Raw genomic sequence first — 26,903 nt, forward strand, 5'->3', positions numbered from 1 at the left:
TCCTGGTTGATTGGGCTGAAATACAGTACAAGCCGCCAAAACCGGAACGAGACTACTGGAAGTTGCACTTTGACGGATCCAAACTTAAAGAGGGTCTAGGTGCCGGAGTGGTTCTCACCTCACCAAAGGGGGATCGCCTGAGATATGTGCCGCAGATACACTTCAGGGCATCAAACAATGTCGCTGAGTATGAAGCTTTGGTCCATGGACTGAAAGTGGCAAAGGAAGTTGGAGTGCACCGGATCATTTGTTATGGTGATTCCGACTTGGTGGTGCAACAATGTTCCGGAGATTGGGATGCGAAGGATGCCAACATGGCCTCGTACCGGTTCCATGTGCAAAAGATTGCCGAATTCTTTGAAGGATGTGAGTTTCACCATGTACCGCGGGCAGAAAATGAAGCCGCGGATACTTTGTCCAAGCTAGGCTCGTCTAGGCAAGAAATTCCTTCCGGAATTGCCTTGGCTCACCTGAGAAAACCGTCAATTACACCAAGTCCGGAGTCTGAGTCAATTTTCATACCGGAATCCCATGTCGTACCCATGGATGTGGATGAAGGAAGCACGGGGATTGTTCCAGCAAACCCGGGGACTTCGGGATCTAAACCGGAAGAAGCCATGATGGTGGACCACATGGAGATAGACGTACCAGTGTTTACGGTTCGAGAAACGCCAACCTGGGTTAAACCTATTAAGAAATTCCTGATCAACGGCACCTTGCCGGTTGACGAAACTGAATCAAGGAGGATCTAGAGAAGATCCAAGGCATACACTATCATCAATGGGGAGATGTACAAAAGAAGCGTTACCGGTATCCTCCAAAGATGTGTGGAACCGGCGGAAGGAAGGGAAATGCTCGTAGAGGTGCACCAAGGAGAGTGCGGACACCATGCCTCGTCCAGGGCGTTGGTGGCAAAAGTATTCCGGCATGGGTTCTATTGGCCCACTGCTTTGGAGGATGCAGAGGACTTAGTCCGAAGATGCAATGGGTGCTAGAGGTACGCCAAACAGAATCACACCCCTGCGTCCGGTTTAAAAACTATACCGATAACTTGGCCCTTTTCGGTATGGTGCTTAGATATGGTTGGTCCATTCAAAACCGCGAGAGGAAAAATGACTCATATATTGGTGATGGTTGATAAATTCACAAAGTGGCTAGAGGTGAAGCCAATAGCAAAATGTGATGGGCATACAGCCGTGAAATTCTTGAAAGACGTGATCTTGCGGTATGGATACCCGCACAACATCATTACGGATAACGGAACCAACTTTGCTCAAGGAGAGTTTAAGCGGTTCTGTGAAGACAACAACATCCGGTTGGATTTGTGTTCAGTGGCACATCCACAAGGCAATGGCCAAGTTGAAAGAATTAATGCACTCGTGCTTTCCGGTATCAAACCGAGGCTCATTGAACCACTTGAAAAGACGCCCGGATGCTGGCTTGATGAACTACCGTCAGTGCTATGGAGCATAAGAACAACACTGAACCGGTCTACCGGGTATACGCAATTTTTCATGGTATACAGAGCAGAAGCGGTCATACCAACCGACATTCTCCATGACTCACCGAGGGTACAGCTCTATACCGAAGAAGAGGTAAAAGAGGCCCGAGAAAATGATGTGGACTTGCTTGAAGAGCAAAGGGAAATGGCTCTGGCAAGGTCAACCATATACTAGCAAAACCTCAGACGCTATCATAGCCGGAAGGTAAACCCGAGAGTATTCCGGGAAGGAGACCTGGTGCTACGCCTAGTGCAGCGCACTGAAGCCGGCATAAACTCTCACCTCCGTGGGAAGGGCCATTCATTGTGAGCAAATCTCTCCACAATGATGCCTATTATCTGATCGATGCACAGGAATGGAAAGAAGGAAAGGTGGACAAGTCCAGAGAGGAGAGCAAGTGACCGCGGAACATAGCTTTGTTGCGTCCTTTCTACTCCTGAAGATGTGGTGTAAGAAGTTCCTTTTTGTACCTTATGTTATGAATAAGATGCCGGCACCTCGAATGTATCTCGGGGACTGCCTCTACCGAAATTGCATGCAATCTGTTTATTTTTTCTGTATGCCGGTTTAATTGTTAGAAGTTTTCTTTCCGGTTTAGTAACGTGTTAAACCTACCGGAGTCTTCGACTTGCTGCTGTCCGCAACCCGGCTTCATGGCAAGCAATATAAACCGGCAGGATATAAACACGCGGAAAACGCAAAGGGGAATCAAAAACAAGCGAGCCGATGAAAATTTAACTAACCCCGGTTGTACCGGTTTTTTGTGGAAAATTTTGAATTTTTTCTAAGTTCAAGAAAGTGCTTGCTTGGCAAAAGAACTTTGTGTCTCATACGCCAAAACACCCAGAGAGGTAGGCAGAGCCAAAGCAAAAGAACCAAGTGTGCATCAAATTGAATTCGGAAATGAATCCGGAAGATTCACCATGCAAAATCAAAGCAAACAATCAGAGAAAATTGTTAACGTAACATACCAACACAGCTTGATAAGTAACCGGCATATCATACCAGCATGTTAAGAGTAGCACAACCAAAAGGACAAGACATTGTTTTACATCTAACACCCCGGCATACCGGGGGAGAATATAATGAGCATTGTTTTGAGGCAACAGGTAGCAAGTAAGCAAAGCGAGATTCTTCAGGCGTTAGGAGGCTGGGGGCCAGCTACAGGGGCTTCCGGAGCTTGCTCTGGAGGGGCGTCTGATGGCGTGCAGTTGCACACGTCCGTTGGGAACCCCAAGAGGAAGGTGTGATGCGTACAGCAGCAAGTTTTCCCTCAGTATGAAACCAAGGTTATCGAACCAGTAGGAGTCAAGGAACACGTGAAGGTTGTTGGTGACGGAGTGTAGTGCGGCGCAACACCATGGATTCCGGCGCCAACGTGGAACCTGCACAACACAATCAAATTACTTTGCCCCAACGTAACAGTGAGGTTGTCAATCTCACCGGCTTGCTGTAAACAAAGGATTAAATGTATAGTGTGGAAGATGATGTTTGTTTGCGAAGAACAGTAAAGAACAAGTATTGCAGTAGATTGTATTTGAGATGTAAAAGAATGGACCGGGGTCCACAGTTCACTAGTGGTGTCTCTCATAAGATAAATAGCATGTTGGGTGAACAAATTACAGTTGGGCAATTGACAAATAGAGAGGGCATAACAATGCACATACATATCACGATGACTACTATGAGATTTAATCAGGGCATTACGACAAAGTACATAGACCACTATCCAGCATGCATCTATGCCTAAAAAGTCCACCTTCGGGTTAGCATCCGCACCCCTTCCAGTATTAAGTTGCAAACAACAGACAATTGCATTAAGTATGGTGCGTAATGTAATCAACAAAAATATCCTTAGACAAAGCATTGATGTTTTATCCCTAGTGGCAACAGCACATCCACAACCTTAGAACTTTCTGTCACTGTCCCAGATTCAATGGAGGCATGAACCCACTATCGAGCATAAATACTCCCTCTTGGAGTTACAAGTATCAACTTGGCCAGAGCCTCTACTAGCAACGGAGAGCATGCAAGAACATAAACAACACATATATGATAGATTGATAATCAACTTGACATAGTATTCCATATTCATCGGATCCCAACAAACACAACATGTAGCATTACAAATAGATGATCTTGATCATGATAGGCAGCTCACAAGATCTAACATGATAGCACAATGAGGAGAAGACAACCATCTAGCTACTGCTATGGACCCATAGTCCAGGGGTGAACTACTCACGCATCAATCCGGAGGCGATCATGGTGATGAAGAGTCCTCTAGGAGATGATTCCCCTCTCCGGCAGGGTGCCGGAGGCGATCTCCTGAATCCCCCGAGATGGGATTGGCGGCGGCGGCGTCTCTGGAACTATTTCCGTATCGTGGCTCTCGGTACAGGGGTTTTCGCGACGAAGGCTATAAGTAGGCGGAAGGGTAGGGTTGGAGGCGGCGCGGGGGCCCCACACCATAGGCCGGCGCGGGGCCCATGCTGGTCGCGCTGCCCTATGGTTACGGGCCCTCGTGGCCCCACTTCGTATCCCCTCCGATCTTCTGGAAGCTTCGTGGAAAAATAAGACCCTAGGCGTTGATTTCGTCCAATTCCGAGAATATTTCCTTTGTAGGATTTCTGAAACCAAAAACAGCAGAAAATAGCAACTGGCTCTTCGGCATCTCGTCAATAGGTTAGTGCCGGAAAATGCATAATAATGATGTAAAGTGTGTATAAAACATGTGAGTATTGTCATAAAAGTAGCATGAAACATAAGAAATTATAGATACGTTTGAGACGTATCAAGCATCCCCAAGCTTAGTTCCTACTCGCCCTCGAGTAGGTAAACGATAACAATGATAGTTTCTGAAGTGACATGCTATCATAATCTTGATCAATACTATTGTAAAGCATATGAGATGAATGCAGTGATTCGAAGCAATGGTAAAGACAATGATTTAAACAACTAAATCATATAGCAAAGACTTTTTATGAATAGTACTTTCAAGACAAGCATCAATAAGACTTGCATAAGAGTTAACTCATAAAGCAATAAATTCTTAGTAGAAAGCTTTGAAGCAACACAAAGGAAGATATAAGTTTCAGCGGTTGCTTTCAACTTCAACATGTTTATCTCATGGATAGTTGTCAACATAAAGCAATATAACAAGTGCAATAAGTAAACATGTAAGAATCAATGCACACAGTTGACACAATTGTTTTCTTCTAAGATAGAAAGAAGTAGGTAAACTGACTCAACATAAAGTAGAAGAATGGCCCTTCGCAGAGGGAAGCATGGATTACTATTTTTGTGCTAGAGCTTTTATTTTGAAAACATAGAAACAATTTTGTCAACGGTAGTAATAATTCATATGTGTTATGCATAATACATCTTATAAGTTGCAAGCCTCATGCATAGAATACCAATAGTGCTCGCACCTTGTCCTAATTAGCTTGGATTAACACGGATTATCATTGCATACATATGTTTCAACCAAGTGTCACAAAGGGGTACCTCTATGCCGCCTGTACAGAGGTCTAAGGAGAAAGTTCGCATTGGATTTCTCGCTTTTGATTATTCTCAACTTAGACATCCATACCGGGACAACATAGAAAACAGATAATGGACTCCTCTTTTAATTCTTAAGCATTCAACAACAGATAATATTCTCATAAGAGATTGAGGATTTGTGTCCAAACTGAAACTTCCACCATGATTCATGGCTTTAGTTAGCGGCCCAATGTTCTTCTCTAACAATATGCATACTCAAACCATTTGATCATGAAAATCGCCCTTACTTCAGACAAGACGAACATGCATAGCAACTCACATGATATTCAACAAAGGTGTAAAAGTTGATGGCGTCCCCAGAAACATGGTTATCGCTCAACAAGCAACTTATAAGAAATAAGATACATAAGCTACATATTCTTTACCACAATAGTTTTTAAGGCTATTTTCCCATGAGCTATATATTGCAAAGATAAAGAATGGAATTTTAAAGGTAGCACTCAAGTAATGTACTTTGGAATGGCAGAAATATACCATGTAGTAGGTAGGTATGGTGGACACAAATGGCATAGTTTTTGGCTCAAGGATTTGGATGCACGAGAAGAATTCCCTCTCAATACAAGACTTAGGCTAGCAAGGTTGTTTGAAGCAAACTCAAGTATAAACCGGTACAGCAAAACTTACATAAAAACATATTGCAAGCATTATAAGACTCTACACTGTCTTCCTTGTTGTTCAAACACCTTAACCAGAAAATATCTAGACTTAGAGAGACCAATCATGCAAACCAAATTTTGACAAGCTCTATGTAGTTCTTCATTAATAGGTGCAAAGTACATGATGCAAGAGCTTAAACATGATCTATATGAGCACAACAATTGCCAAGTATCAAATTATTCAAGACATTATACCAATTACCACATGAAGCATTTTTTGTTTCCAACCATATAACAATGAACGAAGCAGTTTCAACCTTCGCCATGAACATTAAAAGTAACACTAAGAACACATGTGTTCATATGCAACATCGGAGCGTGTCTTTCTCCCATACAAAGAATGCTAGGATCCGAGTTTATTCAAACAAAAACAAAAACAAAAACAAACAGACGCTCCAAGTAAAGCACATAAGATGTGACTGAATAAAAATATAGTTTCACTAGAGGTGACATGATAAGTTGTCGATGAAGAAGGGGATGCCTTGGGCATCCCCAAGATTAGATGCTTGAGTCTTCTTGAAATATGCAGGGATGAACCACGGGGGCATCCCCAAGCTTAGACTTTTCACTCTTCTTGATCATATTGTATCATCCTCCTCTCTTGATCCTTGAAAACTTCCTCCACACCAAACTCAAAACAAACTCATTAGAGGGTTAGTGCATAATTGAAAATTCATATATTCAGAGGTGACATAATCATTCTTAACACTTCTGGACATTGCACAAAGCTACTGAAAGTTAATGGAACAAAGAAATCCATCAAACATAGCAAAACAGGCAATGCGAAATAAAAGGCAGAATCTGTCAAAACAGAACAGTCCGTAACGACGAATTTTTCTGGGGCACTTAAATTGCTCAGATGAAAAAGCTCAAATTGAGTGAAAGTTGCGTACATATCTGAGGATCACGCACGTAAATTGGCAGATTTTTCTGAGTTACCTGCAGACGGGGCTGCTCAATTTCGTGACAGTAAGAAATCTGTTTCTACGCAGTAATCCAAATCTAGTATCAACCCTACTATCAAAGATTTTACTTGGCACAACAATGCAATAAAATAAAGATAAGGAGAGGTTGCTACAGTAGTAACAACTTCCAAGACTCAAATATAAAACAAAAGTGCAGAAGTAAAATAATGGGTTGTCTCCCATGAAGTGCTTTTCTTTAACGCCTTTCAGCTAGGCGCAGAAAGTGTGAATCAAGTATTATCGAGAGATGAAGCATCGACATCATAATTTGTTCTAATAATAGAATCATAAGGTAACTTCATTCTCTTTCTAGGGAAGTGTTCCATACCTTTCTTGAGAGGAAATTGATACTTAATATTACCTTCCTTCATATCAATAATAGCACCAACAGTTCGAAAAAAAGGTCTTCCCAATATAATGGGACAAGATGCATTGCATTCAATATCCAAGACAACAAAATCAACGGGGACAAGGTTATTGTTAACCATAATGCGAACATTATCAATCCTCCCCAAAGGTTTCTTTCTAGAATTATCAGCAAGATTAACATCCAAATAACAATTTTTCAATGGTGGCAAGTCAAGCATATTATAGATTTTCTTAGGCATAACAGAAATACTTGCACCAAGATCACATAAAAGCATTACAATCAAAATCATTGACCTTCATCTTAATGATGGGCTCCCAACCATCTTCTAACTTCCTAGGAATAGAAGTTTCAAGTTTCAATTTATCTCCTCTAGCTTTTATGAGAGCATTTGTAATATGTTTTGTAAAGGCCAAATTTATAGCACTAGCATTGGGACTTCTAGCAAGTTTTTGTAAGAACTTTATAACTTCAGAGATGTGACAATCATCAAAATATAAACCATTATGGTCTACAGCAATGGGATCATTGTCCCCAATATTTTGAAAAATTTCAGCAGTTTTATCACAAACAGTTTCAACAGTTTTAGCAGTTTTGTACGCTTTGCATTAGAAGTAGAAACATTGCCAACACCAATTATTTTACCATTGATAGTAGGAGGTGTAGCAACATGTGAAGCATCAACATTACTAGTGGTGGTAATAGTCCAAACTTTAGCTACATTATTCTCTTTAGCAAGTTTTTCGTTTTCTTCTCTTTCCCACCTAGCATGCAATTCAGCCATCAATCTAACATTTTCATTAATTCGAACTTATATGGCGTTTGCTGTAGCAAATGACTTAATATATTTATCTTCATTAGGCATAACTTTCAATTTTAAAAGATCAACATCAGAGGCAAGACTATCAATCTTAGAAGCAAGAATATCAATTTTATCAAGCTTTTCTCCAACAGATTTGTTAAAAGCAGTTTGTGTACTAATAAATTCTTTAAGCATGGCTTCAAGACCAGAGGGTACACTTCTATTATTGTTGTAAGAATTACCATAAGAATTACCATAACCATTACCATTATTAGAAGGATATGGCCTATAGTTGTTACCAGAATTATTCCTATAAGCATTGTTGTTGAAATTATTACTTTTAATGAAATTCACATCAACATTCTCTTCTTGAGCAACCAATGAAGCTAAAGGAACATTATTAGGATCAACATTAGATCTACCATTCACAAGCATAGACATAATCACATCAATCTTATCACTCAAGGAGGAGGTTTCTTCAACAGAATTTACCTTCTTACCTTGTGGAGCCCTTTCAGTGTGCCATTCAGAGTAATTTATCATCATATCATCAAGAAGCTTTGTTGCCGCCCCCACAGTAATGGACATAAAAGTACCTCCAGCAGCTGAATCCAATAGGTTCCGGAAAGAAAATTTTAATCCTGCATAGAAGGTTTGGATGATCATCCAAGTAGTTAGTCCATGGGTAGGGCAATTCTTTACCAAAGATTTCATTCTTTCCCATGCTTGAGCAACATGTTCATTATCCAATTGCTTAAAATTCATTATGCTACTTCTCAAAGATATAATTTTAGCAGGAGGATAATATCTACCAATGAAAGCATCTTTACATTTAGTCCATGAATCAATACTATTCTTAGGCAAAGATAGCAACCAATCTTTAGCTCTTCCTCTTAAGGAGAAAGGAAATAATTTCAATTTTATAATGTCACCATCTACGTCCTTATACTTTTGCATTTCACAAAGTTCAACAAAATTATTAACATGGGCAGCAACATCATCAGAACTAACACCAGAAAATTGCTCTCGCATAACAAGATTTAGTAAAGCAGGTTTAATTTCAAAAAATTCTGCTGTAGTAGCAGGTGGAGCAATAGGTGTGCATAGGAAATCATTATTATTTGTGCTAGTGAAGTCACACAACTTAGTGTTTTCAGGAGTATTCATTTTAACAGTAGTAAATAAAGCAAACTAAATAAAGTAAAGCAAAGCAAGTAACTAATTTTTTTGTGTTTTTAATATAGAGAACGCAAACAAGACAGTAAATAAAGTAATTTTTTTTGTATTTTTGATATAAGAAAGCAAACAAAGCAGAAAATAAAGTAAAGTAAAGCAAGACAAAAACAAAGTAAAGAGATTGGATGTGAGAGACTCCCCTTGCAGCGTGTCTTGATCTCCCCGGCAACGGCGCCAGAAAAAGAGCTTGATGGCGTGCAGTTGCACACGTCCGTTGGGAACCCCAAGAGGAAGGTGTGATGCGTACAGCAGCAAGTTTTCCCTCAGTATGAAACCAAGGTTATCGAACCAGTAGGAGTCAAGGAACACGTGAAGGTTGTTGGAGACGGAGTGTAGTGCGGCGCAACACCAGGGATTCTGGCGCCAACGTGGAACCTGCACAACACAATCAAAGTACTTTGCCCCAACGTAACAGTGAGGTTGTCAATCTCACCGGCTTGCTGTAAACAAAGGATTAAATGTATAGTGTGGAAGATGATGTTTGTTTGCGAAGAACAGTAAAGAACAAGTATTGCAGTAGATTGTATTTCAGATGTAAAAGAATGGACCGGGGTCCACGGTTCACTAGTGGTGTCTCTCATAAGATAAATAGCATGTTGGGTGAACAAATTACAGTTGGGCAATTGACAAATAGAGAGGGCATAACAATGCACATACATATCACGATGACTACTATGAGATTTAATCAGGGCATTACGACAAAGTACATAGACCGCTATCCAGCATGCATCTATGCCTAAAAAGTCCACCTTTGGGTTAGCATCTGCACCCCTTCCAGTATTAAGTTGCAAACAACAGACAATTGCATTAAGTATGGTGCGTAATGTAATCAACACAAATATCCTTAGACAAAGCATTGATGTTTTATCCCTAGTGGCAACAGCACATCCACAACCTTAGAACTTTCTGTCACTGTCCCAGATTCAATGGAGGCATGAACCCACTATCGAGCATAAATACTCCCTCTTGGAGTTACAAGTATCAACTTGGCCAGAGCCTCTACTGGCAACGGAGAGCATGCAAGAACATAAACAACACATATATGATAGATTGATAATCAACTTGACATAGTATTCAATATTCATCGGATCCCAACAAACACAACATGTAGCATTACAAATAGATGATCTTGATCATGATAGGCAGCTCACAAGATCTAACATGATAGCACAATGAGGAGAAGACAACCATCTGGCTACTGCTATGGACCCATAGTCCAGGGGTGAACTACTCACGCATCAATCCGGAGGCGATCATGGTGATACAGAGTCCTTCGGGAGATGATTCCCCTCTCCGGCAGGGTGCCGGAGACGATCTCCTGAATCCCCCGAGATGGGATTGACGGCGGCGGCGTCTCTGGAACTATTTCCGTATCGTGGCTCTCGGTACAGGGGTTTTCGCGATGAAGGCTATAAGTAGGCGGAAGGGTAGGGTTGGAGGCGGCGCGGGGGCCCCACAGCATAGGCCGGCGTGGGCCCCATGCTGGCCGCGCCGCCCTATGGTTACGGGCCCTCGTGGCCCCACTTCGTATCCCCTCCGGTCTTCTGGAAGCTTCGTGGAAAAATAAGACCCTGGGCGTTGATTTCGTCCAATTCCGAAAATATTTCCTTTGTAGGATTTCTGAAACCAAAAACAGCAGAAAATAGCAACTGGCTCTTCGGCATCTCGTCAATAGGTTAGTGCCGGAAAATGCATAATAATGATGTAAAGTGTGTATAAAACATGTGAGTATTGTCATAAAAGTAGCATGGAACATAAGAAATTATAGATACATTTGAGACGTATCAGCGTCACCTTCCTCAGCATCCTCCTCCTCGTCCTCGCCGGCATCTTCCTCCTCATCCTCAGATAGTTCGTCTGCTAAGTCAGCAGGAGGAGGAATAAAAGTGCTGGTAGGAACCGACTGAGCGATCCGGTAGGCACGATCCTTGCGCTTGGCTGTCTTGGCGGGATCGGTGTCCATGGGAGCACCACCGCGCAGGCTGTGGAGAGCGTCGAGATCCAGATCCTCGTACCAAGAGCAGGCAACGTGAAGCGCTGCATCAGCTCCGGCACGGGCAGATGAGCGCCGCCAGTCACTGAACCTCTTGCCGGCATCCTTGAGGCGGTTGGAGAGGAGCGTGATGTTTTCCGGTTGAGCTTCCCCGGGCCACAAGACCTTGAAGAGCTGCATAGCCACATCCGACAGATCTATCAAATGCCGGTCCACACACCTCATGTGAGAGATCCGGGCGGCCAGCGCGACGAGATGGTCGTAGGCATCCCAGGGCGCATCAGGGTTGATCAAAGCTTGTTCGGCCCTGCGCTCCATCACCTTAGCGTGTGCGTGCGGCTGAGACTCCGGGAAGATGTCTACAAGGAGAGAAGAAAAAGAAAAAAGGAACCGGCATGAGGATACGCTACCGGAAGAAATAAGCTTATAAGCGAAGAGGGAAAGCAGAAGGGCTTACTGAGGGCCAGCTGGTCGGCTTGCATGACCAACCGGTCGTACTCAGCCTGATCCGTGGTAAGGGCAGTGATCCGGGCTTCCGCTTCCTTCCGCACCCGGCTCTCCTCCTCCAGCCCCATCCGCAGCTGTGTGCTCGAATCAGTGAAGTCCTTGAGCGACTCATCCAGCTTGGCTTCCGTGGTAGCCTGGGTCTCCTTGAGCTCCCGCGAGTGCCGGAGTTCAGCCTCCACAAGCTTCTCCTTCAGCTCAGCGGAGATCTTCTCCTGAGCGTCCAGTGCCTTGCGGTGCTCAAGGACAAGCCGCTCCTGTTCAGCTGTAGTCTGGAAGAACAAAGAATTAGCAAAAGAAACCGGTAGGTTCAAAAAGGGAAAGATATGCTGAGCAAAGAGACTGTACCTTTGAGCGCGGAAAGCTGGGCGGAGAGTTCCTCGGAAGCGGCTTCCGGAAGGGCAGCTGCACAAAGAACTTATGAATATGCATCGTGAAAAGCAACCGATGCGGAAAGATGCCGGATAATGAAAACTCACCTTGGCACTTGCTGTGGGCCTCGGAAAGGGACCGGTGCTCCCACAGAAGCTCCTCGAAGAGTTGCTTCCGGTTCTCCAACGTGCCCTGTTCAAAGAGAAAGCTTCCGCTAAGGCTTTGCCGGCAATCAAGAAGTTTCGCGCTAAGAACTGCGTGCTCAACCCGAAACTCGGGGACTGGCTATGCCGGATTTTTGTTTCAAATGAAGTTTCGCGCTAAGAACTGCGTACTCAACCCGAAACTCGGGGACTGGCTATGCCGGATTTTTGTTTCAAATGAAGTTTCGCGCTAAGAACTGCGTGCTCAACCCGAAACTCGAGGACTGGCTATGCCGGATTTTTGTTTCAAATGAAGTTTCGCGCTAAGAACTGCGTGCTCAACCCGAAACTCGGGGACTGGCTATGCCGGATTTTTGTTTCAAATGAAGTTTCGCGCTAAGAACTGCGTGCTCAACCCGAAACTCGGGGACTGGCTATGCCGGATTTTTGTTTCAAATGAAGTTTCGCGCTAAGAACTGCGCTCTCAACCCGAAACTCGGGGACTGGCTATGCCGGATTTTTGTTTCAAATAAAGTTTCGCGCTAAGAACTGCGCTCTCAACCCGAAACTCGGGGACTGGCTATGCCGGATTTTTGTGTTTCTAAGGAAGTTTCGCGCTAAGTACTACATACTCAACCCGAAACTCGGGGACTGGGGGGATATATACATAAAGATGGAAGATTGAAAAACCGGCACTGTTGAAAGAAGAAAGAGTTGGATGTGGAACTTACCACCACATTGCCACTAACGTCATGCCACGCAAGGTCGAATTCCTTGACGGCACGTTTTAGCCGGCTGAGATGTTGGGCTGAGCTCCGCGGGCCGGAAGGATCAGCAACCGGTTGCTTCTCCCTTCTCAAGCCGCGAGTGGCCGGGGATAAATCCGCCAGATTCCACTTCTCTGCGTACGCCTGCAGAGGGCCCAAGTTGACCTTGCCGCGGGTGAGCTCGGTGATCCGGCCCAGCTGAGCTGAGGCATTATCACTAGCTGTGACGGCAGCGCGGCCGGCATGCAGCGTCAGCGCCTGCGAGCCGGAGGGGGGCGCGGTCGTCGCTGTCACCACCGTAGAAAGTTGCTGGGCGGTAAGAGGAGCGCCTCCCGGATGAGCTGGCTCCGGAGCCATAGACGTGCCGGCGGGAGCTTTCGGAGGAGGTGCAGGCGCACTCTTGGTTGGCGCAGAAGCTTCTGATGCTTCCTTTGCCGGTGAGGAGGTTGCCGGCGCGGAAGTCTCCGGCACGGTCTTAGCAGGGGAGGCGGTGGTCTTCTTCTTCTTCTTCTTGGGAGCAGGGGGAACCGGAAGTTCCGCCCGCTCCGCTGGTTCTTTTCCGGCGCCAATTTTGCTGGTGCCGGTGTCTTCGATGTCAGGAGGGGAAAAGAAATCCTCCTCCACGCGGTGATGGGAAGTTTCCGGGGCCACGCGCCCCGCACTTGTGGTGCCTCCCAGAGGGGAGGCAGGAGATTTGCCGGTACCAGATGGTACCGGGCTTGGTTGAGAGGCTGAGGTCTTGGCGGCGTCCTCAGCAGTTTCCCGCGGGATGCCGGGAGCGCTCCGGGTGAGGCTCAGAGCGGGCCTGAAAAAGAAAAAGAAAGAAACTTAGAAAAAGCAATGAGAGAAAATCGAGAGCAAAAGGTAAAGAGGGAAAGACCGGAGGCTTACCCGCTAGCAACCGACATCTGGCTGCGGTAGTGCTTCGTGCTGAAGGGCTTGCCGCGACCATCCTTCTTGGCGCGCTTGGCGGGAGGAACCTCGCTGGAGCCCGTCTCAGGGGATGGAGCCTTATTTTTGAGACTCCGGGAGGCCAGGTTGTCCTGGCCAGCTTCGCCTTGAAGAGGGGCCGCGCGCTCCACGACCTGGGGGTTGGCGTCGGTTGAGGCAGGATCTACAGAGAAACAGTTCGTAAGAAAAAGGGAGAACAAAATACCTTGAGGATACTGACCTCATCGTCAGAACCGGATTCATTTGCCGGACGAGAAAGGGGGAAGTTACCGGGGCGTGGAGTGTGAGTCTGGCCCATCTTGGAGCTCTTGGAACTCCTGGAGATGTATGGGTCCGGGTCCGCCGTATCCAACCGGTTCTTCCGGCAAGGCTTCTAAACCTCAATAGAAATACGAGGGAAGCGCTCACAAGCCTGAGAGAGCAGAAAAAAGCAGGTCAGTTGTATGTCAAATATTGCCGGAAATATCAAGCCGGTTCACCAAGCCCTTACTTCATCGGAAGGAGGATTTTGAAGCTCAGGGGGCGAAGGCCCCAGGACCAATCCGTCGGCATGTCGGTTTGGCAAATCTGTTTGGCCTTACGAACCACGTCAGATTTACTCAGTCCGAAGCTGGTGATCCTGGTTGGATCCCGGCAACCGCTCATCTGGCCCATTTTATGAACCCGACGTTGTAGGGGAAGGACCCCGGCGAGAAATAAACGAGCGGATAATATCGTCGGAGCAGATATTGGTGTCTTTGTTGAGCTGCTCCATAAACCGGACGATCCGGTTGGTCTCAATATGGGAGATCCCCGGGTTGGGCCTCCAGTTGGCTCGCGAAGGCAGTCCAGGAACATAATCCGGGAGATTGATGAAATCCGCGGTGCCGGTGTTCTTGACATAGAAGAAAGTTTCTTGCCATGCCCGGCAGGATTCCAAGCCGGAGAACTTGTAGAAGGGGCTCCCCTGGCGCGTGGTGACGATGCAGGAGCCACATTGAACCGGAGGTTTGGGCTTAGGAATGTTTTTGCCCTGGATCGAGTTGATCCGAAGGGTGAAGAAACGAGAGAAAGCTTCAATGGTGGGCAGGAGGCCGACATAGGCCTCCATGAAAGAAACGTAGCAGGAGAGGTAAAAGATGGCATTGCCAGGGAGATGATGAGGTTGGAGCTCAAAGAAATCTAAGAACCGGCGGAAAAAATCCGACGCCGGTAGGCCGAAGCCGCGCTCAAAATGAGCGGCAAAGACCACTTTCTCCCCCTCCAGTGGCACCGGCTCCAGCTCATCGCCAGGAATGCGGCAGGACACCGCCGCCGGTATCCTACGAGAACGGTATAGCCAGTCAATTTCCGGCTGCTTCACATCTGAGCCTTTCCAGGCACCGCGGGTGTATGCGGTCGGGTCCACGCCGGAACCTTGGCGGGAGCTGCTGGCCTCCTGACCCCTACCGGTATCAGCTTCCGGGACGGAGGAGTTGGTATCCATCCGGGCGAGATCCGCCGTAAGCCCGTCTGAAGTTTGGTTAACCGGGTTGTTCTCTCCGGAAGGATCAGTGGAACTCCCGGTATGATGACTACTAGCCGCAGACTCAGTTTCGTATTCTCCGGAAGACATTTTCCGGCTAAGTTCAAGATCTACCTAGAAACAATTTTTCCCGGGTCTATCCCCTCTCGAAGATCTACGAGTAAGAGAAAAAGCAAAAGAAAGGGGAAGGTAAATAAACTACCGGCCCAGGAATAAGAACGCGAAGGAGAAAAGATGCAGTGGCTGAGAGACTGACCTGAGAACGGCGGCGGAGAGCGAAGAAGACGACGGCCGCCGAAGTAGGGAGAGCTTGCAGGTGATGGCGAACGGAAGTGAGGAAGAAGAGGGAGTGTCGTGAGGCGCTCAGAGCAGGAGAGGCGCAGTCCGTCGGTGAATCAATGCGGACCAAGGTCCTGCGGAGCTTCTCCGAGAGTTCGTCGGAGGGCGAGGCTCTGGCGGCGGGCGGCGGCGAAGGGAGCGCAACGGGCAGAGGATGCGAACTGCTCTGGAACTTGGCGAATGCGAAGAAGAAGAGGAAGAGCTGCCGCGCCCTTAAATAGGAAGAGATGTTCGTGGGCCGCAACAACTGGGCCGCGACGGTTCGCCTCGTGGGCCGCCACGTGGCGCAGGAATACACGCGAGAAATCAAGATGCCACAGGGAGGCCGCACGGATCCGGAACAGCGGTGAGGATCCGGTGTGGCACATTAAATGCGAGCACAGAAGCCGAAGGGAAGTGACCCCTGGCACTGGCGCGTCAGAAACAGTGCGCATGTCTCTGACAGGCACTGTAACCGAGATATTCTCGACTTAGACGAGGAGACTTAAACATATGAGCTACCGGAAAAAGATACCGGTGGTTCGGTTGAAGTGTTATGATGGTTTAAGTCCGGCAAGTGAGCCGGAAGAGTTTAAATGGAAACTGTTGGGGGGATGACCCCCGGTATGCCAAAGGCATGCCAAACCGGATGGTTTGAGCCATCGAGATACCGGTTTAATATTCTAACCAGAACACAAAGGTAAGAGTTTGGGCTAAGTGAAGCTAAGCCGGTATCCCCAAGGGGGGTATACCGGAACCCGGTAAAGAAGATACCGGAGAGAAGGGCCTGTCGGCGGGACTGGTCAAAGATTCTCTTCAGAGCAAGAAGACAAGGATGAGCTAAGCAAAGCGGCTTTAATCAGAGCCCTGGCGCCAAAGAGAGAGATGACGCTAAAAGAAGCCGGAGGACGTCAGCGTCCCTGATCAAAGAAGACTCCGGCGTCATCTATGATTAAAGTAGCTTTGTAAAGTAGTTTGTCCAGTCAGAGATGCCATTAGGGTTTCTTGTTCTGTAAGCCACCCTCTCCCCTATATAAGGAGAGGGGGCACTGCCTCATACGGGCGCGTGTCCACAGAGGAGATTAGACGAGAGAACTTGTATCCAAGCACCTGTAATCATGTTGAGATCAATGAAGCAAGCGATCTAGTAAAGAGTTCTTCCTCTTGTCTCTCTTCTTGCATACCGGCCTTTGGTTGTGTTCTTGAGGAAAGCATCCGGAAGTTCATCCCATCTAGTCGCAAACCCTCCCCCGAATCCTCTAGCGCCCATTCGGCCCCAACTTAAGCCATCCCATGGCATCTGCTCGTTCGCCACGACGACAGTTGGCGCCCACCGTGGGGCATGAAGTGGCGCTTGCTGGAGTTCACATTCGGGCGGGCATCCTCGACGTCGCCGGTCAGCGTACGGTCTCCGCGTTGGTGCAGCGCATCTACGCCATGGACTTCATCAACGACAACGCGGGCTGCTTCGCCAACGGCGGCATCTTCCCCAAGAACGGCCGCATCATCGAGTTCGGCAGCCACCGCATCTACTTCGGCACTGTTCCTGTGCGCCAGTGCCTCTCGCCGGTGCTGGTGGCGCCGGATCCGCCAAGGTGGCTACATGCTGGCCGTGCTCCAGGGAGCGTGGAGGTGATGATGGCAGGCGCGGTCGACGCCGGCAAAGAAGCTGCAGAAGAAGGCGCTGGGCGTGCGGTTTCGACCCGTGCGGCCAAGCCACCGCTGGAGCGAGGCGCAGGCGCAGCGGGAGCATCATCCGCGCCACCGGAAACACCGCTCCAAGCGGCGATGAACGTCCTCGCCACCCCCATCGCGCAGAACATCGACCCGGCAGCGGCTCAGGCGGAGCTGGAGGCGCAGCGCCAGAAGATGCTCGAGAGCGGCAAGGACATCGCCAGAGCGCAGCGCGAGCTGAACCTAACCCTACGTGAGTACAACGCTGCCCATGGCTTTGCTTCTGTTAGCGCGCATGCTGCTAGGATACCGGAAAACCGGCTTAAGGCTCGCAATCTAGATCAGGACCTGCGCAAAGAAGTTGCTGCCGGTAAAAGTATCTCTGCATCTGTGAGCATTGTAGAGAAACCTAAGTACAGTAGCCCGGATAAAACGATAAAAGCTGCTAAAGCTGCCGTAGCGCTGTGTGACTCGCTTTTCGGGGACGCTCTGGCAAAACAACAAGAGCGTGTCCGGGAACTTCTTGAAACTATCGAGCAACAGCATGCAGAGCAGCTTGATAGGCTAAACAAGGCTGTGGCTTCAAAATTCGCGCGTTCGACAAGGAATGCCGGTAGCAAGTCCCATGGGCAGGCTTCGTCCCCCCATCCGGACAGAAGAAGAGAAAAAGAAGTGAATGCGCAGCAGATGACTGTGTACGATCCAGTTCTTGCCGGAAAGCAACAAGCCGGGCAATATGATGCCGGCAGAAAAGGCCAAGGGGCAAACAGAGGCTACGCCAAAGAGGGCTATGCCGGAAACAATCATGCCGGTAGACAAGAAACCGGGCAAAATTATCGGGCTGCAAGGGCAGCGTACGATGAGGAGGAAATAGATCCCCCGAGGTACCGGCAGGCAAGGGCCGCGGTACCGGAATGTTATGATGAAGCTGATTCTGCAAGACCGGCAGCATACCGGAACTCGTTGGGAGAACGCTTGGGAGAAAGGTACCTACCGGAACGGGATGCGAGGCACCGTCTGGATAGAGTGTACTTGTCAGAAATGATCGAGGAGGAAGGTCCCCCAGGCCCAAAATGCTTTGGCCCAAGGATCATGAAAGAAAAACCACCAGTTCGCAACTTTATGTTGCCCCGTGACACAAAAACATATGATGGCACCACGAAGCCGGAAGATTGGCTCGCGGATTACGTGACCGCAGTGTACGTCGCAGGCGGCGGAGGAACCGTAGCAGGAGGAGGAAATCGACGATGGGCCGTGAGAATCATACCATCATTTCTGGTTGGGCCGGCAAGAATCTGGCTAAACAACTTGCCGGCAGGAAGCATAAATGGCTGGCTGGATTTTGAGGAAGCCTTTGTGAGCAATTTCAGCAGCACCTATCAGAGGCCAAACAGGCCGCAGCAGCTCGCTCTGTGCATACAGCGCCAGAACGAAACAGACCGGGATTATCTGGCCCGGTGGAACACCACAAGGAACTCCTGTGAAGGGGTAATCGAGGCACAGGCCATTGCTTGGTTTAGCAGTGGGTGCAGGAGAGGTTCACCGTTGTGGCAAAAGCTGCAGCGGAACATGCCGACAACGTTGGCAGAGATGATACGTGTGGCGGATAGCTATGCGTTGGGAGACCCAACGCAGCCGGCAGTGCAACCTGAGCCGGAACAGCAGCGCCAAGAGCAACACCGGGATAACCGGAATAACAAAAGAAGGGAAGATTTTCCGGATCGAAGGTACGGTCCGCAGCAAGTTGCTGCAGTGCAAGAAAACTCTGAGGCCAGCGGCAGTCAGAGGCAGAGAACCGGATCGCAGCCATGGGCGGGTCCTAAAAAACAGTGGGTAGAAAAGAAGCCCTGGGTTCAGAAAAAGAACTGGCAAGAACCCGCGAAGTATACCATGGAAGCTGCCATGGACCAACCTTGCCGGTGGCACACACCGAACCCGGCACACCCGTCAAACCATCTGACGAAGGATTGCACTTGGACCAAGTACTTGATGCAAAAAAGGAACGGTAAAAGATGCACAACCACCACAAGACATGCCGCGGCAACAACAGCTACCACCACCACCACCGCTTACCGGGGCAAACGCCTTACCGGTGCAGCCAAACCGGCAGCAGTACCAGCAGGTTAACCAGGTGATGGAGGGCAATGACCAACCACCTCCACCGGCACCTTTGGGCCGGAATATTTACAAAGATCCAGATATGTGCTGCGTTGTGTTCGTAACTGAGCCAACTGATAAACAAAGCCTGTATCGCCGTTCATGGAAGTGAACGCGGTGATGCCGGCAATACCAAAATATATGCTGTGGTCTGATCAAGAGATCTTGTGGTCATTCAAGGATCACCCTAAGGTCATGCTGAACCCGGGTGGCTATGCTCTCGTCTTGGACCCAATCATGCAAGGGCCAAACGCTCGAGTCAAGTTCAGCAAGGTGCTGATAGACAATGGGAGCAGCATAAACATCATGTACAGGCACACCATGAACATGCTGGGCATAACAGAAAACATGCTTCAGCCAACGCGCACAACGTTCCATGGAATCGTTTCGGGACTGTCCTGCGCACCGGTTGGAAAAGTCCGGGTGGATGTGTCGTTTGGAGGACGTGACAATTGCCGGGTTGAAAACCTTGAGTTTGAGGTGGTGGACTTAGATAGTCCTTACCATGCTTTGCTGGGGAGACCGGCATTGGCTGCTTTCATGGCCTCGACTCACACGGCGTATCTCAAGATGAAGATGCCGGCACCTCGTGGACCCTTGACTGTGGTGGGAAACTACAAAGTCTCGCTGGAAACAGCTTCCGCCGGATCAAACCTGGCAGAATCGCTGGTGATTGCTGAAGAGAAGAGGAGGATGCAAACCGCGGTTGCGCTGGCTCAGTCCTCGCAGCTGAGCTTAGCGGCAATGAGTGCAAACTTGGGCACACCGGCGTTCAAGCCAACCAAAGAGACAAAAGACATCGTGCTGGATCTAGCTTACCCTGAGCGCACCGTTCGTATCGGTGCCGGTATGAATGAGGCATAGGAAAGCGCGCTCGTCAGCTTCCTCCGTGAGAATCGGAATATCTTTGCCTGGTCTACTGATGACTTGGTAGGTGTTCCGAGGGAGCTGGCTGAGCACTCACTAAATGTCCGGAAAGATGCAAAGCCAGTAAGGCAGCCGCTGCGCCGGTTTGCTGAAGACAGGAGAAAGATCATTGGAGAAGAGGTGACAAAGTTACTGGTTGCCGGTTTCATTGTGGAGGTACTGCACACCGAGTGGCTAGCTAATCCGGTGCTGGTCGAGAAGAAGAAGGAAGAAAACATGGAAGCAAAAGCTCCAAAGGTGTGGCGCATGTGCATTGACTACACCAACTTGAACAAAGCTTGCCCGAAAGACCCTTTCCCCTTACCCAGGATCGATCAAGTGATTGATTCCACTGCAGGATGTGAGCTGTTGTCTTTCTTGGATGCTTATTCCGGTTTCCACCAAATCCCCTTGAAAAAGGAAGATCAAATAAAAACTGCGTTCATTACCCCGCACGGGGCTTATTGCTATGTCACTATGCCTTTCGGTTTGCGCAACGCTGGTGCAACGTACCAGCATTGTATGCAAAAATGCTTGTTTGATCAAATCGGAAAGAATGTGCAAGTGTATGTGGACGATGTGGTGGTAAAAACTAAGGTAAAGGAAACCTTAATCGATGACCTCCGGCAAACATTTGATAACCTAAGAAGGTTCCGGGTGAAGCTCAATCCGGCAAAGTGTACCTTCGGTGTCCCAGCCGGCAAGTTGCTTGGCTTTCTCGTATCAAGCCGGGGCATTGAGGTAAATCCGATAAAAATCCGGGCAATCGAAAGAATGACAATACCGCGCGATCTAAAAGACGTGCAAAAGTTTACCGGTAGCTTGGCATCGCTAAGCCGGTTCATAAGCAGGTTGGGAGAAAAAGCTCTGCCACTCTATGCTCTCATGAAAAAATCTGACACGTTCGTCTGGACCCCTCAGGCAGACGCAGCGTTTAAAGAACTGAAAACAATGTTGGCCACAGCACCTATACTGGCTTCACCTCTAGAAAGAGAGCCTATGCTATTATACATAGCAGCAACAAACCGGGTTGTGAGCGTAGTGGTTGTGGTTGAAAGAGAAGAGGAAGGAAAAACCGTCCAGAGGCCGGTATACTACCTGAGCGAGGTGCTCTCCCTCTCAAAACAAAACTACCCTCACTTCCAAAAGATGACTTATGGCGTGTACATGGCCGCCACAAAACTCAAGCATTACTTTGAAGAACATCCTATGAAGGTGGTGAGTGAAGCACCAATCTCCGATATCATGTGCAACAAGGACGCTAGCGGAAGGATTGCAAAGTGGGCAATCCAGATATCACCATATGTACCAGCGTACGAAAGAAGAGATGCCATAAAATCACAGGCTTTGGCTGATTTCCTCGTCGATTGGGCGGAGATGCAATACAAACCGCCAGATCAGAAGATAGAATACTGGAAAATGCACTTTGATGGATCCAAACTCAAAGAGGGTCTAGGTGCTGGTGTGGTGCTTACCTCGCCAAAAGGAGATCATCTCCGGTATGTTTTGCAAGTGCATTTCAGGGCATCGAATAATGTCGCTGAATATGAGGCCTTGATCCATGGATTAAAGGTCGCAAAAGAAATCGGTGCGCACCGGATCATTTGCTATGGAGATTCAGATCTTGTGGTGCAGGCAATGTTCCGGCGATTGGGACGCGAAGGATGCAAACATGGCCTTGTACAGATTTCACGTGCAAAAGATTGCCGGCTTCTTTGAGGGCTGTGAGTTTCACCCTGTGCCAAGGGCAAAAAACGAAGCCGCGGATGCTTTGTCCAAGCTGGGCTCATCTAGGCAGGAAATTCCTCCTGGAATAGCCTTGGAACACTTAAGAGTACCATCAATCAAACCAAGCCCGGAATCGGAATCAATTTTCGTACCGGAATCGCATGTAGTACCCATGGATATCGATGAAGGAAACCCGGGGACTGCACCGGTAAACTCGGGGACTGCTCCGGCAAGCTCGGGGATCTTTGTAGCCGTACCGGAAGAAACGATGCTGGTAGATAGCATGGAGATAGATGCACCGGTGTTTTTGGTTCAAGAGACACCGTCGTGGGTTAAACCTATTAAGGAATTCCTGATCAACGGCACCTTGCCGGATGATGAAAATGAATCAAGGAGAATCCAAAGAAGGTCCAAAGCATATACATTCATCAATGGTGAGGTGTACAAGAGAAGCGTTACCGGTGTCCTTCAAAGATGTGTGGAACCGGAAGAAGGGAAAGAAATGCTTGAGGAGATTCACCAAGGAGAATGTGGGCATCATGCTTCATCAAGGGCGCTGGTAGCAAAAGTATTCCGGCATGGGTTTTATTGGCCCACTTCTTTGGAAAACGCTGAGGATTTAGTAAGAAAATGCAACGGGTGCCAGAGGTACGCCAAGCAAAATCATACCCCAGCGTCCGGTTTAAAAACAATACCATTAACATGGCCGTTCGCCGTTTGGTGCCTCGATATGGTCGGCCCATTCAAAACTGCAAGGAGCAGCATGACTCACATCTTGGTTATGGTGGATAAATTGACCAAATGGCTAGAAGTGAAACCTATCGCAAAATGTGATGGGCATACAACGGTGAAGTTCTTAAAAGATGTCATTTTGCGGTATGGATACCCGCACAGCATCATCACTGACAATGGAACCAACTTTGCTCAAGGTGAGTTCAAAAGGTTTTGTGAGGACAACAACATCCGGTTGGATTTGTGCTCAGTGGCACACCCACAAGGCAATGGCCAAGTGGAAAGAATGAATGCTTTGGTACTTTCCGGTATCAAACCAAGGCTCGTTGAGGCGATAGAAAAGTCACCGGGGTGTTGGCTTGATGAGCTACCATCAGTGTTGTGGAGCATAAGAACAACTCCAAACCGGTCCACTGGGTACACTCCATTCTTCATGGTATACGGAGCAGAAGCAGTCATACAAACTGACATCATTCATGATTCACCAAGGGTACAGCTCTATACTGAGCAAGAGGTCAAAGAGGCCAGAGAAAATGATGTGGACTTGCTAGAAGAAGCAAGAGAGCTGGCTTTGGCAAGAACAGCCATTTACCAGCAAAACCTCAGACGCTATCATAGCCGGAAGGTTAACCCGAGAGTTTTCCGGGAAGGAGATCTGGTGCTACGCCTAGTGCAGCGCACTGAAGGCCGGCATAAGCTCTCACCACCATGGGAAGGTCCCTTCATTGTGAGCAAAGTGCTTCACAATGATGCATACTACTTGATCGATGCACAGGAGTGGAAAAAAGGAAAGGCGGACAGGTCCGGAGAGGAGAGCAAGCGTCCATGGAACGTAGCTCTGTTGCGTCCTTTCTACTCTTGAAGTTGTGGAGTAAGAAGTTCCTTTTTGTACCTTACATGCTATGAATAAAAGATGTCGGAACCTCAAATGAATCTCGGGGACTACCCCAACCTAAGTTGCATGCAACATGTTTATTTTTTCAGTTCACCGGTTGCTTGGTGAACATTTTTTCTTTCCGGTTTAGTAGCGTGCTAAACCTACCAGAGTCTTCGACTCTGCTGCTGTCCACAAACTGGCTTCATGGCAAGCAAGATAAACCGGTAGCAACTAAGCACGCGAACCGCGAAGAGAGAGAGTGGGAACAAACAATCCGGAATAATTTAACTAACCCCGGTTAAACCGGTTTTTTGCAAAATTTCGAAGTTATTTCTAAGTTCAAGAAAATGCTTGTTTGGTGAAAGAACCTTGTGCTCATACGCCAAAGAACGCCCAGAGAAGGCAGGCAGAGCCAAGGCAAAAGAACCAAGTGTGCATCGAATTGGATGCGGAAACAATTTGGAAATCTTTGCAGTGCAGGATAAAAGCAAAACCAAAAGCAATTATACTAAGGCAAACTTAAGATAATTGACTACCGGTATAACTTACCGGCATAAACTGTTGTACGGCAACCAAAAGCGAACTTAGAGTTTTACATCATAAACCCCGGCATACCGGGGTAGAATTTAACGGGACATTGTTTTGAGATAAGCAGGACCAAAGAGCATAACACAGGTAAATTTTCAAGCAAGTAGATGATCAGGCAGCGGGGGCTTCAGGAGGGGCATCGCCAGCACCGGCATCGCCCAGAGGCTCCTCCTCAGCTTCATCCTCCTCCTCGTCGAGATAATCTTGGACGTCAGGAGGGGGAGGGATGAAGGTGCGCATGTCAGCGTACTCCGCGATGTGGTACGCGCGATCCTGCTGCTTAGCGGTGAGAATCGGGTCCAGATCGGTTTCCGCGCCTTCGCGCACTCCGGTGAGGGCATCCAAGTTCAGCTCCGGATACCATGAGCAAGCGACGCGGAGGGCAGAGTCTGCTCCAGCGCGGGCAGCGAGCACCGCCACTCGCGGATCCTCCCGCCGGCGCCCTTAAGGCGGTCGCTGATCAGTGAGAAAGTATCCGGCACCTCCTCGCCAGGCCACAGAGTCCTGAAGAGCTGGGTAGCTACATCAGGAATGTCAGACAGGTTGCGATCTATGGCGTGCATATGAGACACCCGCGCGTTCAGCGCGACCAGATGGTCATAGGGGGTCCATGGCACGCCAAGATTCTCTTGGGCCTGGGCAGTGCGGTGCTCGTCAACCTTCTTGACAGCAAACCTCTGAGAGTCCGGGAAGAGGCCTGTGCAAAGAAAGAAAAAGGCTAAGGAAAGGAATCTGGAAGAAAATGCAACCGGAAGGAAAGATAACGAAAAGAAAATGCGATCGGAAGAAAAAAAGGCTTGTGGGCAGTAATCGGAAAGTGCAAAAGGAAAGGACTTACGGTAGGCGTGTGCGTCAGTTTGCACGACCAGCCGGTCGTACTCCTTCTGCTCCGCCTCCAGCCGTGCAGCTTTTTCCTCGGCAGCCTTCCGGGCTTTGGCCAGCTCCTCCAGCTCAGTCTGCAACACCATGTTGGAGTTGCCGGCATCTTCAAGAGCCTCATGCATCTTGGCCGCTGCATCAGCTTCAGCAGCTTTGAGAGCCTTAGCATGATCAAGCCCCAGCTGGATGAACTGGGACTTGAGCTCCTGGTAACTGGTCTTTTGGGCGCTCAGCTCCTCCTGATGCTGCCGGATGAGCTGGTCCTTCTCCCCTGAAACCCGGAAAATAAGGTGTTAACAAAATTGTGCTAATTAAGATGAAAAGAAAACCAAGCTAACAGGAAAGAGGGAAAATTGTACGTTGGGCGGCGGCGAGCTGCTCCTTGAGAGCCTCAATGGAAGCTTCCGGGATCACTGTTAAGCAAAAATTATAAATGTTAGGAGGAAAAAAGGTTTCCGGTAAGAAGATGCCGGTGGTACAAAAACTTACCTTGGCACTTATCATGTGCCTCAGCGAGGTCCCGATGCTCCCATAGAAGCTCCTCAAAGAGGACCTTCCGAGCGTCAGCCGTGAGCTGTTCAAGAAAAAGAGATTAGCTAAGTTTTGCGCTAAGAACAAGGTTCTTAACCCGAAACTCGGGGACTGGCAGTGCTAGTTTCGCGCGTTTTTAAACTAAGTTTTGCGCTAAGAACAAGGTTCTTAACCCGAAACTCGGGGACTGGCAGTGCTAGTTTTGCGCGTTTTTAAGCTAAGTTTCGCGCTAAGAACAAGGTTCTTAACCCGAAGCTCGGGGACTGGCAATGCCGGTTTCACACTAAGTTTTTAAGTTAAAGTTTTGTGCTAAAAGCTGCGCTCTCACCACAAAACTCGGGGACTGGGAAGATAGACAAGAGAGAAACCGGCATGAAACTGAAGAAAAGATAGAAAAAATCCGGAAGTAAGGGAACCGGCAAAAGTTGAAAAGAGTGCTGGAAACTTGCCCTCAGATTGTTCGTGGAATCAAACCACGCGTTGTCAAGCTCTTTCACGGCTCGGTGGAGCCGCATGAAATGCTCCTCGGAGCATCGGTCCCCAGCAGGCTCTGGCAACGGCTGCCTGTCCTTGCCCACGCCGTGGGTCGCCCGGGTCACATCCGCGGCGTTCCATTGCTGGGCATAGGGCAGCAGATGCCCCAGCTCCCGGCCCCCGCGCCGGAACTCAGTGATGCGGCCGAGCAAGCCGGTGGCCTTCCCGCTGGCATCGCTGGCGGCCTTGGAGACATGCAGCACCAAGGGCTGCTGTCCACCGGAAGGGGCCTTGGAGGCCGTCACCTTCCCCTTGACTAGCTTGGAGAGCTTGGGCGGCGACGCAGTTGGAGCAGCCCCGGCAGGTTTGGGGCGAGGCGCATCCGGTGGCGGCGTTGGAGTAGTTCTTGGAGAAGGGGGTGCGCTAGGGGCGCCACCCAAGTTGGAACTTTCTTGGAGAAAAACAGTTGGAGAAAAGCAACCGGAAAAAGAACTTGGCAAAAAGAGGCAAGCAAGAAAACAAGAAACTTACCCGGAGGCAGTCGGCATCTGCTTGCGCCCGTAGCGACGCATGCCCACTTCCTTCTCCCCCAAGGGCTCAGTCCGGAAGCGCTTGGAGGGAGGGGCCTGACTGGAACCGGCATCAGATGCCGGCATCTTGTTCTTTTGGCCCTGGGCCATGAGTTTGTCCACAAACTCGGAGCCGGCCTCGGC

The sequence above is a fragment of the Lolium perenne genome, chromosome 4 (genome assembly GCF_019359855.2).
Source record: "Lolium perenne isolate Kyuss_39 chromosome 4, Kyuss_2.0, whole genome shotgun sequence".
NCBI lineage: Eukaryota > Viridiplantae > Streptophyta > Magnoliopsida > Poales > Poaceae > Lolium > Lolium perenne.